Source organism: Rhinopithecus roxellana, chromosome 2, assembly GCF_007565055.1.
Source record: "Rhinopithecus roxellana isolate Shanxi Qingling chromosome 2, ASM756505v1, whole genome shotgun sequence".
NCBI lineage: Eukaryota > Metazoa > Chordata > Mammalia > Primates > Cercopithecidae > Rhinopithecus > Rhinopithecus roxellana.
Window position 1 is genome coordinate 37049646 of NC_044550.1, and position 16485 is coordinate 37066130.

The window sequence follows — 16485 nt, forward strand, 5'->3', positions numbered from 1 at the left end:
AGTTGAGAAACAGAGAGAGACTGAGAGATTCTCTAAGTAACGACTACAATTATGGTATGGAATGTATGGAGTCAAAATTACCACATGGAGCAATTATCAACTTGTGATGATGCAGATGTCATGAAAATAGATGGTTTCTTATTTATTCAGCAAACACTAGCAACAAAGTACCAAGGTGACGATGATCAAGTCTGTTTTCTTCTCCATTGCATCTCCAGTGCCTAGTATGGTATATAACAAATCAATAGTTGTTGAATAAGTACATAATGTGTGTCAGGCACAGTACTAGGAACAAGATGGACAAGATCCCTACCCTTAGTCTTGGAGAAATCCTACCTACATGCAAAATAATGAAGTTGGGCCCTTACCTTATACTGTATACAAAAATCAACTCAAAACAGCTTAGAGACCTAAATTTAAGAGCAAAAACTACAAACTTCTCAGAAGAAAACATAGGGGCAAATCTGCACAATTCTGAATTTGGCAATGGTTTCTTAAAATGATAACAAAAGCCGAAGCAACAAAAGAAAAGATAGATACATTGGACTTCATTAAAATAAAAAACTTCTATATATCGAAAAACATGATCAAGAGAGTGAAAAGATAACCCACAGGAGAAAATGTTTGCACATCATATACCTGAGAAGAGTTTAATATCCATAATATATTTAAAGACTCCCACCACTCAATGACAAAAAGACAACCCAATTGAAAAATAGACAAAATATTTGAATAGATATTTCCCTAAAGAAGATATACAAATGGCCAAAAATCACATTAAAAGATGTTCAACATCATTAGTCATTAAGGAAATGCAAATCAAGACCACAATGAGATACTACTTCACACCAATTAGGATGGTTATAATAATAAAAACAAATGAATAGAAAATAAGTGTTGGTGAGGATGTGGAGAAATTAGAACCCTCACGCATTGCTGGTGGGAATATAAAATGGTGCATTTGCTGTGGAAAAGAGTTTGACGGTCCTCAAAAAGCTAAGCATAGGTTTACCATATGACATATCAATTCCACTCTTAGGTATATACCTAAAAGAATTAACAACAGGGCCGGGCGCGGTGGCTCAAGCTTGTAATCCCAGCACTTTGGGAGGCCGAGACGGGCGGATCACGAGGTCAGGAGATCGAGACCATCCTGGCTAACACGGTGAAACCCCGTCTCTACTAAAAAACTACAAAAAACTAGCCGGGCGAGGTGGCGGGCGCCTGTAGTCCCAGCTACTCGGGAGGCTGAGGCAGGAGAATGGCGTCAACCCGGGAGGCGGAGCTTGCAGTGAGCTGAGATCTGGCCACTGCACTCCAGCCTGGGCGACAAAGCGAGACTCCGTCTCAAAAAAAAAAAAAAAAAAAGAATTAACAACAGGAACTCAGATATTTGTACATCAATGTTTATGGCAGCAGTACTCACAATAGCCAAAACGTGATAAGAACCCAAGTGTCCATCAACAGATGAATTAATAAACAAAACGTGGTATATACATACATGGAAAATTTTCATAAAAAGAATGAAATTTTGATAGGTTATAATATGGATGAACCCTGAAAACATGCTAAGTGAAAGAAGTCAAACGCAAAAGGACATATACTGTATAACTCCATTATATGAAATATCTAGAACAGGCAAACTTGTTGAGACAGAAAGTAAATTAGAGATCACTAGGGACTGGGAGAAGGAAGAAATGAGGAGTTAGTGCTTAATGGATACAGAGGTTTTTTGGGGGGATGATGAAAAAATTTTGAAATAGTGATAACGATGGCATAATACAGTAAATATAATTAAGGTCACCAATTATAAACTTTAAAAAAATGGTTAAAGTTACAAATTTCATGTTACATATATTTTGACACAATTTTTTAAAGTTGTCAAAAATATGAAAAAAACAAGGAAATTTGAAAATTAATGAGCTAAGAATCCAACTTAACAAATTGGAAAAATAGTCAAATAAATCCCAAAAGAAGTATGTTTTTAATGTTGAGCAAAAGAAGCCAGACATCAAAAGTATACACTGTGTTCCTACTAACATGAAGTTTTAAAAGAGACAAAAAAGAATTAATTTATAATGATAAATGTCGGAATTGTGGTTACTTGGCGGGTAACTGACAAAGAGAAGACATGAGGGAGTCTGCTAGGAAGATGCAAATCTATATCTTGATCTGGTTGGTGGATATGTTAGTATATATGTAAAATTTTAATGAGCTAGACACATCAGATGTGTGCATTTTACTGTGTAAGTTATTCATTAAGAGAAAAGTTTGCTGGGCGTGGTGGCTCATGCCTGTAATCCCAGCACTTTGGGAGGCCAAGCCGGGTGGATCACGAGGTCAGGAGATCGAGACCATCCTGGCTAACACAGTGAAACCCCATCTCTACTACAAATACAAAAAAATTAGCTGGGCGTGGTGGCGGGTGCCTGTAGTCCCAGCTATTTGGGAGGCAGAGGCAGGAGAATGGCGTGAACCTGGGAGGCAGAACTTGCAGTGAGCCGAGATCACGCCACTGCATTCCAGCCTGGGCAGCAGAGCAAGACTCCGTCTTAAAAAATAAAAAAGAGAGAGAAAAGCAAAAAAAATGCAGCATTTTCCATCAGGAAAATAATCCTAGAGAATTCACTCCCCCATTATCACATAAAGAAACTAGCTTCCTGGGAGCCCTAGGGCACCCTAAAGTCTGCAGACTTTCCCCTAAACATTCCTTATTTTGTGGTACTCATCCAGGTGAAGAATATTTCAAATATTTAACAACCAGTAAAGCATATACACTAACCAATCAGGAAGATGGCCAGCTAGATTGCAACAGCAGAGTCCTGGAGTCCCCTAATCATAATGGCAATACCTTCCTTTAGTTGCTGATCTTGCAGAGAGTGGCTGGAGCCGTCAAAGCACAGCAGTCACTCAGAATTGCTCAGAGCAGTGGCTATTTACCAACCAACACAGTGTTTTGACAACCATTCTAGTCCTAAACCTTGCTTACCTGCTTACTGTCAACCTTTTCCCTCACCCACAGAATCTCCCTAGAGATTTTCCTCCACAATGTTGTAAGTGGCTTCTTGAAAATTGCCCTCAGTGTAGACTACACCTGCAAACCAAATAACAATGGGGCTAAAGGCATGACACCAATAGTCAACGAGAGCATTTCTCACTTGGTCAGTAGCATTGAGCATGATAAGGGATTACAGATAAATTTGACAAGGTTCCTGCCCTCGGGAGGTTCTGGTTAAGTGGATGGATGGGTCCTTTACTTCCCTCTGGCTGCTAGATTTGAGGAAATGCCTGAGGCATCTGCAATAGGCTAGACACACCTAAAGGAAGATAGTGGAGATCTGTATCTCCACTCTGTTGAACACAGGGCCATGAAGAGTAGATGGGATGTAGGGATACATTGCTGGTGGGAGTGTAGCTAGGACAGTTATTAGGAGAACAATCTGGCAGGACTTAGTCAAACCAAGTATATGGTATCTGCTGGCTGATTTGTTCTTCACTGCCCCTGCTCTGCGCTGGCATCAGCAAGCTGCATCGGGGGCTGGATTCGACTAGTGGAAAGCACTAATTGGAGATGGGGATGGAGGAAGGGAACAGGCTATTTTTCTCTCTCTTATCTCTCTCCTATTTATAGAGGCATCTATATTTCTTCCTTCTCTTGCAGCTCCCACTAGGTGCTATGATTCCGGCTTTTGTCAGATGACCCAAACTCTTGGTTCCAAGCAATTCCTGCAGTTTAGATGTGGTAGGGGCTTCCTATTATTGCCAATCTCTAGATTACCTATGTTCCCTGTTTGGCTCTCAGCTCTTGTGTCACCTCTGTAACTATTCCCTGCATTAAAATCTTAGTTTTACACACGTAGACACACTGTTTTCCTGGTTTTACTCTAACTGATACGAATGTTGCTTATGACTCAGTATTTCCACTGCTAAGTATAGGAATCCAGAGGAATTCTCACACACGAGGTAAGATGTTCGAGGATATTGCCACAGCATCGTTACTAGTGTTGGTGAGTTGGGGGCAATGTGCATGTCCATTTCTGTGAAATGAGTGAATAAAATGGATGAATAATTAGGCATCATTAGAATCAATAGTCTAGATAGATACTCAGCAACATGGTTAGACTTTTTAAAATATATTGCTGAATGAAGAAAAGCAGAATGAAAATTTTACTACAACGTGGTTTATATAAAAATGTATGCATAAAAAACAAAAATGTACCTATTATAAGAAATCTAACGGAGAGAAGACATATGTCAACACTTAAGAATGACTGCCTGCAGGCCAGGCGTGGTGGCTCATGCCTGTAATCCCAACACTTTGGGAGGCCGAGGAGGGTGGATCACGAGGCCAGGAGTTCAAGACCAGCCTGGTCAAGATGGTGAAACCCCTTCTCTACTAAAAATACAAAAATTAGCCAGGCGCAGTGGCAGGTGCCTGTAATCCCAGCTACTCAGGAGGCTGAGGCGGGAGAATCACTTGAACTCATGGGGGTGGAGGTTGCAGTGAGCTGAGACTGTGCCATAGCACTGCAGCCTGGGCAACAGAGTGAGACTCCGTCTCAAAAAAAAAAAAAAAAAAAAAAAAGAATGCCTGCAAACAAACATATGAAAAAATGCTCATCATCACTAGTCATTAGAGAAATGCAAATCAAAATCACAATGAGGTATCATCTCATGTCAGTTAGAATGGCGATCATTAAAAAGTCAGGAAACAACAGATGCTGGAGAGGATGTAGAGAAATAGGTACGCTTTTACACTGTTGATAGGAGTGTAAATTCAACCATTGTGGAAGACAGTGTGGTGATTCCTCAAGGATCTAGAATGAGAAATGCCATTTGACCCAATGATCCCATTACTGGGTATATACCCAAAGCATTATAAATCATTCTACTACAAAGACACATGCACATGTATGTTTATTGCAGCACTATTCACAATAGCAAAGACTTGGAACCGCCCAAATGTCCATCAGTGATATACTGGATAAAGAAAATGTGGCACATATACACCATGGAATACTATGCAGCCATAAAAAAGGATGAGTTCATGTCCTCTGCAGGGACATGGATGAAGTTGGAAACTATCATTCTCAGCAAACTATCACAAGAACAGAAAACCAAACACCACATGTTCTCACTCATAAGTGGGAGTTGAACAATGAGAACACATGGACACAGGGAGGAGAAGAACACATACCGCGGCCTGTCAGGGATTATGAGGCTAGGACAGGGATAACATTAGGAGAAATACCTAATGTAGGTGACAGGTTGGTGGGTACAGCAAACCACCATGGCACGTGTATACCTATGTAACAAACCTGCATGTTCTGCACATGTACCCCAGAACTTAAACAAACATAAAACTTAAAAAGACATAAAACTTTAAAAAAACATAAAACTTAAAAAAACATAAAAAGAATGACTGCCTATGGAGAAGGCAGAGGAACAGAAGTGGAGAATAGGGTTGCAAAAGAACGAATGAATAAGAGAGGGTCTTGCATACAATTGATAGTGGAGTGCCATGAATTTAAGATTAACCAATGCTCTGCACCTGAACTAGAAAAAAAAGTTGCCAGAAAAATAGTTATTTGGTGGCAATGAGATACAATTCAAAGAATGCTTTGTGGGTTATGAAATACTAAAATAATACCTGCCCCAAATCCAAGTTAGTTTGCAGTAATAGGAACAAAATCACAGGACAGATGGTGAAACAAGACCCAGAGCTTGTATCAGGTACTAGATAAAGCAGGAGGTGTCAAAATTCCATGGCAATTTTACGTGAATCTTGCTGATTTCTTGCCAGCTGCATCAGACATGAGCAGAGATTATGATTTGGAGTCTCATGGCTTAATATGTGTTTTAGTCAGTCCAGGCCACTATAACAAAATACCATAGACTGAGTGGTATATAAGCAACAGAAACAGTTCTGGAGACTGGAAGTCTGAGATCAGGATGCCAGCATGGTCAGGTTATGGTGAGGACCCTCTTCCCAGATGCAGACTGACTACTTCTTGCTGTGTTCTTACATGGCAGAAAATAGGGCAAGAGAACCGTCTGGGGTACATTAATAATGCTGGGCAACTCGCCCACAGTCTACATCTCAGCAGTTCTCCTTCAGTAAAATAGACCTAACAACAGTCTATGTTATAAGATTGTTATGGGATGCAATATGGGAATAATGTAAAGCTACACTTTCCAATAGAAATATAATGCAACCCACAAATGTGAGCCACATAAGTATCCATTTTCTAGTAGTCATTTTTAAAAGTAAAGAGAAACAGATAAATTAATTATAATAATATATCTTGTTTAGCTCCACACAACAAAAATATGATTTTAACATGTAACCAACATAAAATATTACTGAGATATTTTACATTATTTTTCGTACTAAATCTTTAGAGTTTGGTGTGTATTTTACTTTCAGCACATCTTAATTCTGACAAGCCACATTTCAAGTATTCATTTGCCACACGAGGCTGGTAGCAACCATATTAGACAATAGAAATAACAAGTATTTAGCCAAGTGCCTAGCACAAAGAGGCACTCAAGGAATATTGGCTCAAACACATTCCTTGGGTGTATCAGGTCGTTTTTACATTGCTCAAAAGAAATACTGAGGCTGGGTAATTTATAAAGTGGTTTGTTTGGCTCACAGTTCTGCAGATCATAGAGGAAGCATGGTAATGGCAACTGCTTCTGGTAAGCTCCTCAGGAAGCTTACAGTCATGGCAGAAGATGAAAGGGGCACAGGCATCTCACATGGTAAGAGTGGGAGCAAAAGAAAGAGGGAGGAGGTGCCATACATTTTTAAACAACCAGAACTTGTGAGAACTCACTCACTATTGCAAGGACAGCACCAAGCTATTTATGAGAGATCCATCCCCCTGACAAAATACCTCCCACAAGGTCCCACCTCCAACACTGGGGATTACATTTTAACATGAGATTTGGAGAGGACAAATATCCAAACCATATCACTAAATTTATCCATAAGTTTTCTGTATTCCTTACTCTATCATAAGCATAGAAAAGATTTGTTGGCAACACAAGCTTGAAATCACATATTGTTTGGACAAACAGAGGCAAGATGGCGCAGTTCCGGGTTCTTCACCGTCAACTTTCCCACGCCTGGGAAAGACATGGGTCGACTGCGCAGGCGCAACCCGACTTCCGATGGAGAGAAACCGGAACCCGCCTAGCCACGCCTACCGCCACGCCCCCAACCCGCCTATGTCCCGCCCACTGCCCTCCCACTCCCGGGCCCAGGACATAAAAGCCGCTCCCGGCGGGCAAGCGGAGCCAACTTCCTTGGCCCCTCCTCGTGCGCGGGACCCAGGAACCTTTTTCGAGAACGCCGGAGCGAACTTCCTTGGACCCTCCTTGTAGGCGGGACCCAGGAACCTCGTCCGAGAACGCCGGAGTGAACTTCCTGGGCCCCTCCTCATGCGCGGGACCCAGGAACCTCGTCCGAGAACGCCGGAGCGAACTTCCTCGGCCCCTCCTCGTGCGTGGGACCCAGGAACCTCGCCCGAGAACGCCGGAGCGACTTCGTCGGCCTCCACCGCCGGAGACCGGTGAACCTCGCCCGTCCCTCACATTAGCTTGTAAATAAAGTTTTTTTTGCCCTGCCTACTTGCCTTTTCTCTGTCATTTGCTCTGGGGGTCGCATTAAAGCAAATCAGGTGGTGCCGAAACCCGGGAGGAGACCCCTCCTCAGGGCCCCCAAGGTCCGAGGAGCCTCCTCCTTCCACGCCCCAGACGGACCAGGACCTGGACAGCGCTTTCCCCACCTCCAAGTCTCCTAGGGGTGAGTACCTTCTGCCTCCCTCTCATATCCCTTGGCCAGAAGTCCCGCGCAGGCCCAAGGCTTTTTTTCCGGTCACCAGGTGACCCAGGGAAGTTCCCAAAGGCAGAGACGTCTGCCCAAAGGAATTCCATTCCGTTCCGTGGGAGACCCGTCCAGGACGGAGACGTCCGCCTGGAGGTAATCTCCATTCCGGCTCCAGGAGCCTCTCACCGGTCTCTGGTGGCTCCAAAGGACGCTTTGTAGCCAGGTAGAGTTCGGTTTCCGTTTCCGCCTATTGGCGAGAGGAAGGCAATGGGAAACCCCCAATCCAAAATACCTGGAGACTCCCCTTTAGGGTGTCTTCTAAAAAACCTCAAAACTTTGCAATTAGAACAAGATTTCAGGTGAAAGCGACTGGTGTTCCTCTCCACTGTGGCGTGGCCACAATATAAATTAGACAATCAGTCTCAATGGCCGCCTGAGGGCACTCTAGACCGTAACATTTTAACCGACCTCAGTAGTTTTTGTCAACGCTTAGGCAAGTGGTCCAAGATTAATTATATACAAGGATTTTGGGCCTTGCATTCTCGTCCGGACCTGTGTGGCCGGTGTTCCTTGGCTCAAGTCATGTTGGCTAGGGACGCAGGCCTAACAAAGTCCGAAAAAGAGGAGTCATCTTTCCTGTCTGAGTTGCCCGAAGACCTTACTTCCCCTCCCTCCCTTCCACTCCCGCCGTATACCCCACCTCACCCTCCCGCATTGGCCCCACCTCCTCTTTCGGCTCCACCTCCCCCTCCCGCTCTGGCGGTTGTTCTGCCTCCCTTCTCAGCCCCTCCCACCATTGTTGAGGCTACACTTCCCTCCGACCCCTAGGCACTTCCGCCTGGTCATCTTAGTTCGCCTATCTCTGCCCATACCCACTCTAAAGATTGCCTAACTGCCCCCGCTCCTGCTCCCACCCTATCCAACCCCCCTGCGGTCTTAGCACCCTTGCGTGAGGTGGCCGGAGCAGAGGGTGTAGTTGGAGTTCATGTTCCCTTTTCATTAGCAGATCTTTCAAAGATTGAAGGACGCCTAGGAGATTTTTCTGCCAACCCTACAATTTATACCAAAGAATTTAGATACCTTTGCCAGGCCTACGATTTAACCTGGCATGATCTCCAGGTTATTCTTACCTCTACTCTAAACCCTGAGGAGCAGGAGCGCATCCTAGTGGCCGCCAGACAGCATGCCAACCAATTACACTTAACAGACCCTGCGTTCCCACTAGGGGAACAAGCAGTCCCCTCTATAGACCCAGACTGGAACTATCAAGTAGGCCAGCCGGGCCACCGAAGACGAGATATGATGACTCAATGTCTTCTGGCTGGTATGCAGGTGGCCTCAAATAAGGTAGTAAATTTCAATAAACTAAAAGAAATTATTCAAGGTCCAGATGAGAACCCGGCCACATTTTTAAACAGGCTAACTGAGGCTTTAATTCAATACACTCGGTTAGACCCAGCTTCCCCAGCCGGGGCCACTATTCTAGCATCATATTTTATTTCACAATCGGCCTCGGATATTCGGAAAAATCTCCAAAAGGCAGAGGATGGACCACAAACTCCTATTCAAGACCTAGTCAAGTCGGCCTTCAAGGTCTATAATTCAAGGGAGGAAACGGCTGAGGCCCAACGACAGGCCCGCCTAAAGCAGAAGGTACAGCTCCAGACTCAAGCCTTAGTTGCTGCTTTGCAGCCTAGCCGTAACCCAAAACTGGAGAGCAAAACCCCCGGAGGCTCAAAGACAATAAAAGGGGCTTGCTATAAATGCGGTAACCCAGAGCATTGGGCTAATAGATGTCCCCAGGGTCCCCAACCGTCTGAGCCAGTGTGGCCGTGCTACAAGTGCGGAGTAGCTGGACACTGGGCTAAAAAGTGTCCTAACCCTCGTCTGCCAACAACTCCTTGTCCAGCATGCCATGAAGAAGGGCACTGGAAGTCTGACTGCTCCACCCTGAGAACGGGCATGGCGCCTCAACGTGATGTCCCTTCTCAGGACCCTGGGAGCTCCTTCCAGCTCTTACATCTGGATGACGACTGAAGGTGCCAGGACTCGGGGACCCCCATCACCCTCGCCGAGCCATGGGTAACTCTCCTGGTAGTGGGTAAGACAATTAATTTTTTAGTCGACAGCAGGGCTACCTACTCTGTTTTGCCGTCTTTCGAAGGGCCTAGCCTTCCCTCCAATATTTCTGTTGTAGGAGTCAATGGCTCCCCGTCCAGCCCTCGAAAAACCCCACCCCTTAATTGCTGCCTGGCCAACAACTATTTTGCACACTTGTTCCTCATTATCCCCTCATGCCCCACTCCCCTACTGGGCCGAGATGTTTTAAGTCAACTGAAAGCCTGTATCTCCATCCCTACTAGCGCCCCCCACCCTACCCGCCATCTGCTTCTAGTATTGACTAACTCAAATGACTCCAACAATCCTACTAACCCTTTCCCCGATTTCCCCATTCCTATCGACCCCCAAGTGTGGGACACCTCCATTCATGTCGTGGCGGACCATCATCCACCAATACTTATAAAACTTAAGAAACCATCTCAGTTTCCAACCCGCCAACAGTTCTCTCTCTCTCCACAGCACTTACGAGGACTAAAACCAATCATTACTAGATTACTCAGCCAACACATCCTCATCCCCATTCATTCTCCCTCTAACACCCCAATCCTACCTGTAAAGAAGGCAGATGGAACTTTTCGGTTAGTGCAGGATCTTCGTCTTATCAACGAAGCTGTTTGTCCCACCCATCTGGTGGTTCCCAACCCCTATACTCTTCTTTCTCTCATTCCACCTAATACAACACACTTTACTGTACTGGATCTAAAAGATGCATTTTTCACTATTCCCCTGCACCCAGATTGTCAGGGTTTTTTTTGCTTTTACATGGGAAGACCCAGACACCCATACCTCCACCCAACTGACATGGACAGTGCTTCCCCAAGGGTTCCGAGACAGCCCCCATTTCTTTGGGCAGGCCCTAGCAAAAGACTTAGCCTCCTGTCCTCTTACCAATAGTAAAATTCTCCAATATGTAGATGACCTTTTACTCTGTAGTCCCACGGGACAGGACTCTCTTTTAGACACTGCGATCCTCCTTAATCATCTAGGATCCAAAGGTTACCGAATATCCAAACACAAAGCTCAACTCGCACAACAATGTGTCATATATTTAGGTATTGAGATCACTCCTACGACGCGCTCACTTACTACAGACCGCTTAACTCTAACACAAAATCTTTCTTCTCCTCAAGACGCTAAGGAAATTCAATCCTTCCTAGGCCTAGTAGGATTTTTCAGACACTGGATTCCTAATTTCGGAATCTTGGCTAAGCCTCTATATGCAGCTGTCAAGGAGACTCCCCAAGGACCTTTGTCTAACCCAAAGTTAATCTATAAACATTTCACTCACCTGAAAAACTGCCTTCTCTCACATCCTACTCTCTCACTCCCAGACTTCCAACGCCCCTTCCAGCTTTTCACAGATGAAAGACAAAAAGTTGCAGTGGGTCTTTTAGCCCAATCTATAGGTGCCACCTACCGCCCCGTGGCATATCTATCTAAACAATTAGACCCCACCGTACAAGGGTGGCAGCCCTGTCTTCGGGCCCTAGCAGCAGCAGCCTGTCTAACCCAAGAAGCAAAGAAACTTATTAGGGGTGGTAACCTAACAGTCTTCTCTACTCACCGCCTTCAAGATCTTATTGCCCACAGAAGTATTAGCCATCTAACCCCGTCCAGACTCCTTATTCATAGAGGACTCCACCATTGCCCTAGGAGTCTGTTCCTCTCTGAATCCAGCAACCCTACTTCCTGACCCTCTCAAGCAACCTAGTACTGAACACTCCTGTCCAGAACTTTCAGAGGCCCAACCACCTAGTCACTTACATTTACATGACCAGCCATTGGAAGGCTCACAGTTAACCCTATTTGTAGATGGCAGTTCTTTTATAAATTCTCTAGGAAACAGACAGGCAGGATACGCGGTAGTTACATCTTCTGCTGTCCTAGAAGCTAAGCCTTTACCACAAGGAACAACATCTCAGCAGGCAGAACTTATCGCACTAACCAGGGCTCTCCTCCTATCCAGAGGAAAAACGGTAAACATATACACAGACTCCAAGTATGCCTTCTTGATTGCACACACCCACTCTGTCATCTGGAAAGAGAGAGGGTTCCTAACCACCAGTGGTACCCCTATAGTCAACAAAAAACAGATACTCAAACTGCTAGATACTTTATCAGCACCTTCCAGAGCAGCCATCATACACTGTAAAGGTCATCAGACTCCATCTAACTCGGTGGCGGCTGGCAATAACTTTGCCGACACCACTGCCAAGTCGGTAGCCGGATTCTCCACTCCCACGCTTCCCTCTATTTGTTTTCTCTCTCCTCAATATACCCCTACTTATACCCAAGAGGAAAAGACCAACCTATTACAAGATTCAACAGCCAAACTAGCCGCAGACAATTGGATTTACCTCAATAATAAATTAGTTATTCCTGAAACTCAACTCCACACCATTCTAAAAGACATACATAATTCCCTACACATAGGACCCAAAGCTTTATATAACCTCCTAAGCCCCCTCATTCACTGCCCCACACTCATGAAACACCTAATTATAATCAACCGACAGAGTTCCACATGTCTCAAGTCAAACCCTCAAGGCGCATTGCGCAACCCCCATCCAAGCCATCAACTCAGAGGGCACCAACCAGGCGAAGATTGGCAAATTGACTTTACCCACATGCCAAGGCATAAAAAATTCAAATATCTCTTAACCCTCATTGATACTTTTTCAGGATGGATAGAAGCCTATCCTACTACAGGAAAAACCGCCAATATAGTTGCCTCCATACTCACTGAACACATTATTCCTAGGTTTGGTCTCCCACTCACTCTTCAGTCTGACAACGGCCCAGCATTCATCTCCAAGGTAGTCCAACAGGTGGCAGCCCTCCTACACATCACCTGGAAACTCCACATCCCTTATAGACCTCAGTCTTCCGGTAAAGTAGAGAAGGCCAATGGGCTCATTAAGCAGCAACTCACCAAACTCTCCCTCGAGACTCGACAATCGTGGGTAACTCTCCTTCCCCTGGCCCTAACCTGGCTGCGAGCAGCCCCACGGAGTCCAACAGGCCTCAGTCCGTTTGAATTAGTTTACAGCCGGCCCCTCACCCTTCAGCAGTTACCCACCCTTTCTTCCCCACTGACAACTTATCTCCCATACCTCACCCTCTTGAGACAACTCCTGAGACAACATGCAGAACTAGCACACCCCCCTCCAACAGACACCTATAGCCCACATCTCTCTCTCAGCCCAGGAGACCAAGTATATTTAAAAGATATCCAAGCCAAAGATCTTCAGCCTAGGTGGAAAGGCCCCTATACTGTCCTCCTATCCACATACACAGCAGCCAAACTTCTAGGACACACGCACTGGGTCCATATATCACAATTAAAAAAGGCCCCCACAGAAGACAATCAGTGGACATCTACTAGACTTACCCCTACCCGTCTCAAATTCACCAAACTCTCCCAACCACCACACGTTCCCTGACCCCTTGCGCTTATCCCGATTTCTCGCCATACTCTATATAAACATAACAGAATTCCAATATCTTACCCCAGATCCCTACTTGCCTCCAGATAATAGCCCATCACAGTGGTTCTCCCGCTTACCTTTATAGAACATCTTCAGTGACAGGGTGTACCCTGTGATTACACTGAAGATGAAGTACTATTTCATACTTATATTACTATCTTTTTCTTGCATTTCAATCTCTATTACTAACCCAACTTTCATATGGAGATTCTCTATAGTTGAAACTTGGTCACACAAAAATAAACAGCACTCACAGCTACAAGGCACTGCTGACTGCCCCCCTTCAGGCTGTCAACCCCGTCTTACTATAAATTTCACCTTATCGTGTTGCAGTGCGGCCGGAGCTAAGGCTCTCTGCTTCCTGCACGATCAGACACATTACAATTGTAAGACTTACTGGAAACAAAAGAACCTAGGATGCCCTTATATTTATTGTAAGATCCATTATGCAACCTTGAGACAGACGAAACCCACTGCTCTCTTCACCACTGCGAATCAACGAACCCCCTTTCAATACCAATTAAATATCAAAGACCCATGGGACCCCCGATGGGCAGACGGAGTCAAAGGTGGACTCTACACAGGCTACACAATCCTTAGTTCATATCCCATGGCTACTCTCCTGATAAAAAGAACACTTGTCCAGCAAAAATCCCTTCCTCAAAACATACAAGCCCTACAGAATTTAACCTTAGCCATACAAGCACAAGAGCAGGCCTTACAAGATCAATTACACTCCTCCAATAAGAACCCCTTCTCATGGTTAAAACTAGTCCGTCAAGGGTTAAACCTAACACGGGCAGCCAACCTAACAAATCTCTCCCACTGTTTCCTCTGTGTGGCCCTTGAAAGAGCCCCTTTAGTGGCAGTCCCTTTACCTACTGCTTTCAAGGCTACAACTAACTCCATAGGCACCTCCCAAAAACCGTTCTTACTCCAAGTCCCACTATACCAAAGCCCAGAAAGTCCAATCCTTCCTTTCTGCTACTCTACCCCAAACACCTCCTGGTGTAACTATACCCAGCCACCCGCTAAGACCCACACGGCTCCCATCGGAGGTTATTTCTGGTGCAACAAAACCCTCTTCAAGGTCCTTAATCACACATCCATTGGTCAATCCCTTTGTGTCCCAGTGTCCCTAGTACCTAGTTTAACCTTATATAGTAAAGCAGAAGTAGCTGAACTCGTCGTACAATTTAACCCTTCTCCTAATGATCTCCAAAAACGGACTGTCTTCCTTCCCCTAGTCATCGGAGTCTCCCTGGCCGCCTCCTTAGTGGCGTCAGGGCTTGGAACTGGGGCACTTGCCCACTCGGTACAGTCTACCCAATCTCTAGCAGCTCAAATCCGAGAGGCCATAGAGGCTTCAGCTGAAAGCCTGGCCTCTCTGCAGCGTCAAATTACCTCAGTGGCCCAGGTAGCAGCACAAAATAGGCGAGCATTAGATTTACTGCCGAAAAAGGAGGAACATGTCTCTTCTTAGGAGAAGAATGCTGCTATTACGTAAACGAGTCAGGCCTACTGGACACTAACATCCAAACCCTAAACAGGATTAAAGCAGAACTAAAAACCTACAATACCCCCTTCACCCCCAGACCACCAGTATGGCTGCTGCCCGTAATACAACAGATGCTCCCGTTCCTAATTCCCATACTAATCCTCTGTTTTGTCTTATGTCTCGCTCCTGTTTTAATCAAATTTCTCCAAGCCAAAGTTCAAGAGATCACGCGCGTCACCTTCAACCAGATGCTTCTTCATCCATGCGTCCAAATACCAACCGTAGACCCCAACCTCAACGACGTCCCTTAACAGCAGGAAGTAGCCAGACAGACCATGGCACCCCTTAACACTATTATCAATAAAAGGTTGGACTGTTTGGACAAATGGAGGCAAGATGGCGCAGTTCCGGGTTCTTCACCGTCAACTTTCCTGCGCCTGGGAAAGACACGGGTCGACTGCGCAGGCGCAACTCGACTTCCGATGGAGAGAAACCGGAACCCGCCTAGCCACGCCTACCGCCCCGCCCCCGACCCGCCTATGTCCCACCCACTGCCCTCCCACTCCCGGGCCCAGGACATAAAAGCCGCTCCCGGCGGGCACGCAGAGCAAACTTCCTTGGCCCCTCCTCAGGCGTGGGCCCAGGAACCTCGTCAGAGAACGCCGGAGCGAACTTCCTTGGCCCCTCCTCGTAGGTGGGACGCAGGAACCTCATCCGAGAACGCCAGAGCGAACTTCCTCGGCCCCTCCTCCTGCGCAGGACCCAGGAACCTCGCCCGAGAGCGCCGGAGCGAACTTCCTCGGCCCCTCCTCCTGCGCGGGACCCAGGAACCTCGTCTGAGAACGCCGGAGCTAACTTCCTTGGCCCCTGCTCCTGTGCGGACCTGGGAACCTCGCCCGAGAACGCCAGAGCGACTTAGTCGGCCTCCATCGCCGGAGGCCGGTGAACCTCGCCCCTCCCTCACATTGGCTTGTAAATAAAGTTTTTTTTTGCCTTGCCTACTTGCCTTTTCTCTGGCATTTGCTCTGGGGGTCGCATTAAAGCAAATCACATATAAGTCACATACTTCCTCCATTTCAGCTATTCTTGTCCTGTTTGCTCCAAGAAGTAAGATGTTCCCCCTTTTTCCTTCTCATATGAGAAGATACTTGTTAGCCCTCAAGCTGCTCAGATGAGGGACTTTCCTGCCGAGAACCAATGTGAAGAGTGTAGCTTCGATAAAGGATTTCACTGGATTTTTGTACTAAATGTGAAGAGTGTAGCTTCGATAAAGGATTTCACTGGATTTTTGTACTAATGAACAAAATTTTATTTGGATGAGTAGATATTTAATGTGCTTTTATTACCACTGGAGTTAAAAGTATATTATAAATTCTTATGTCTTTAAAACTAGAGAGAGGATTCTTGGAAGATGGCAGAGTAGAAAGCACCAGGAATCTGACTTCCCACCTAAACAATTGTTCTAGCAGAATCTGTCGGACATAACTATTTTAAAACTTTGGGGTCTATTAAAGCTTGCAACTTCTAGGGGGAAGAGTTGGACA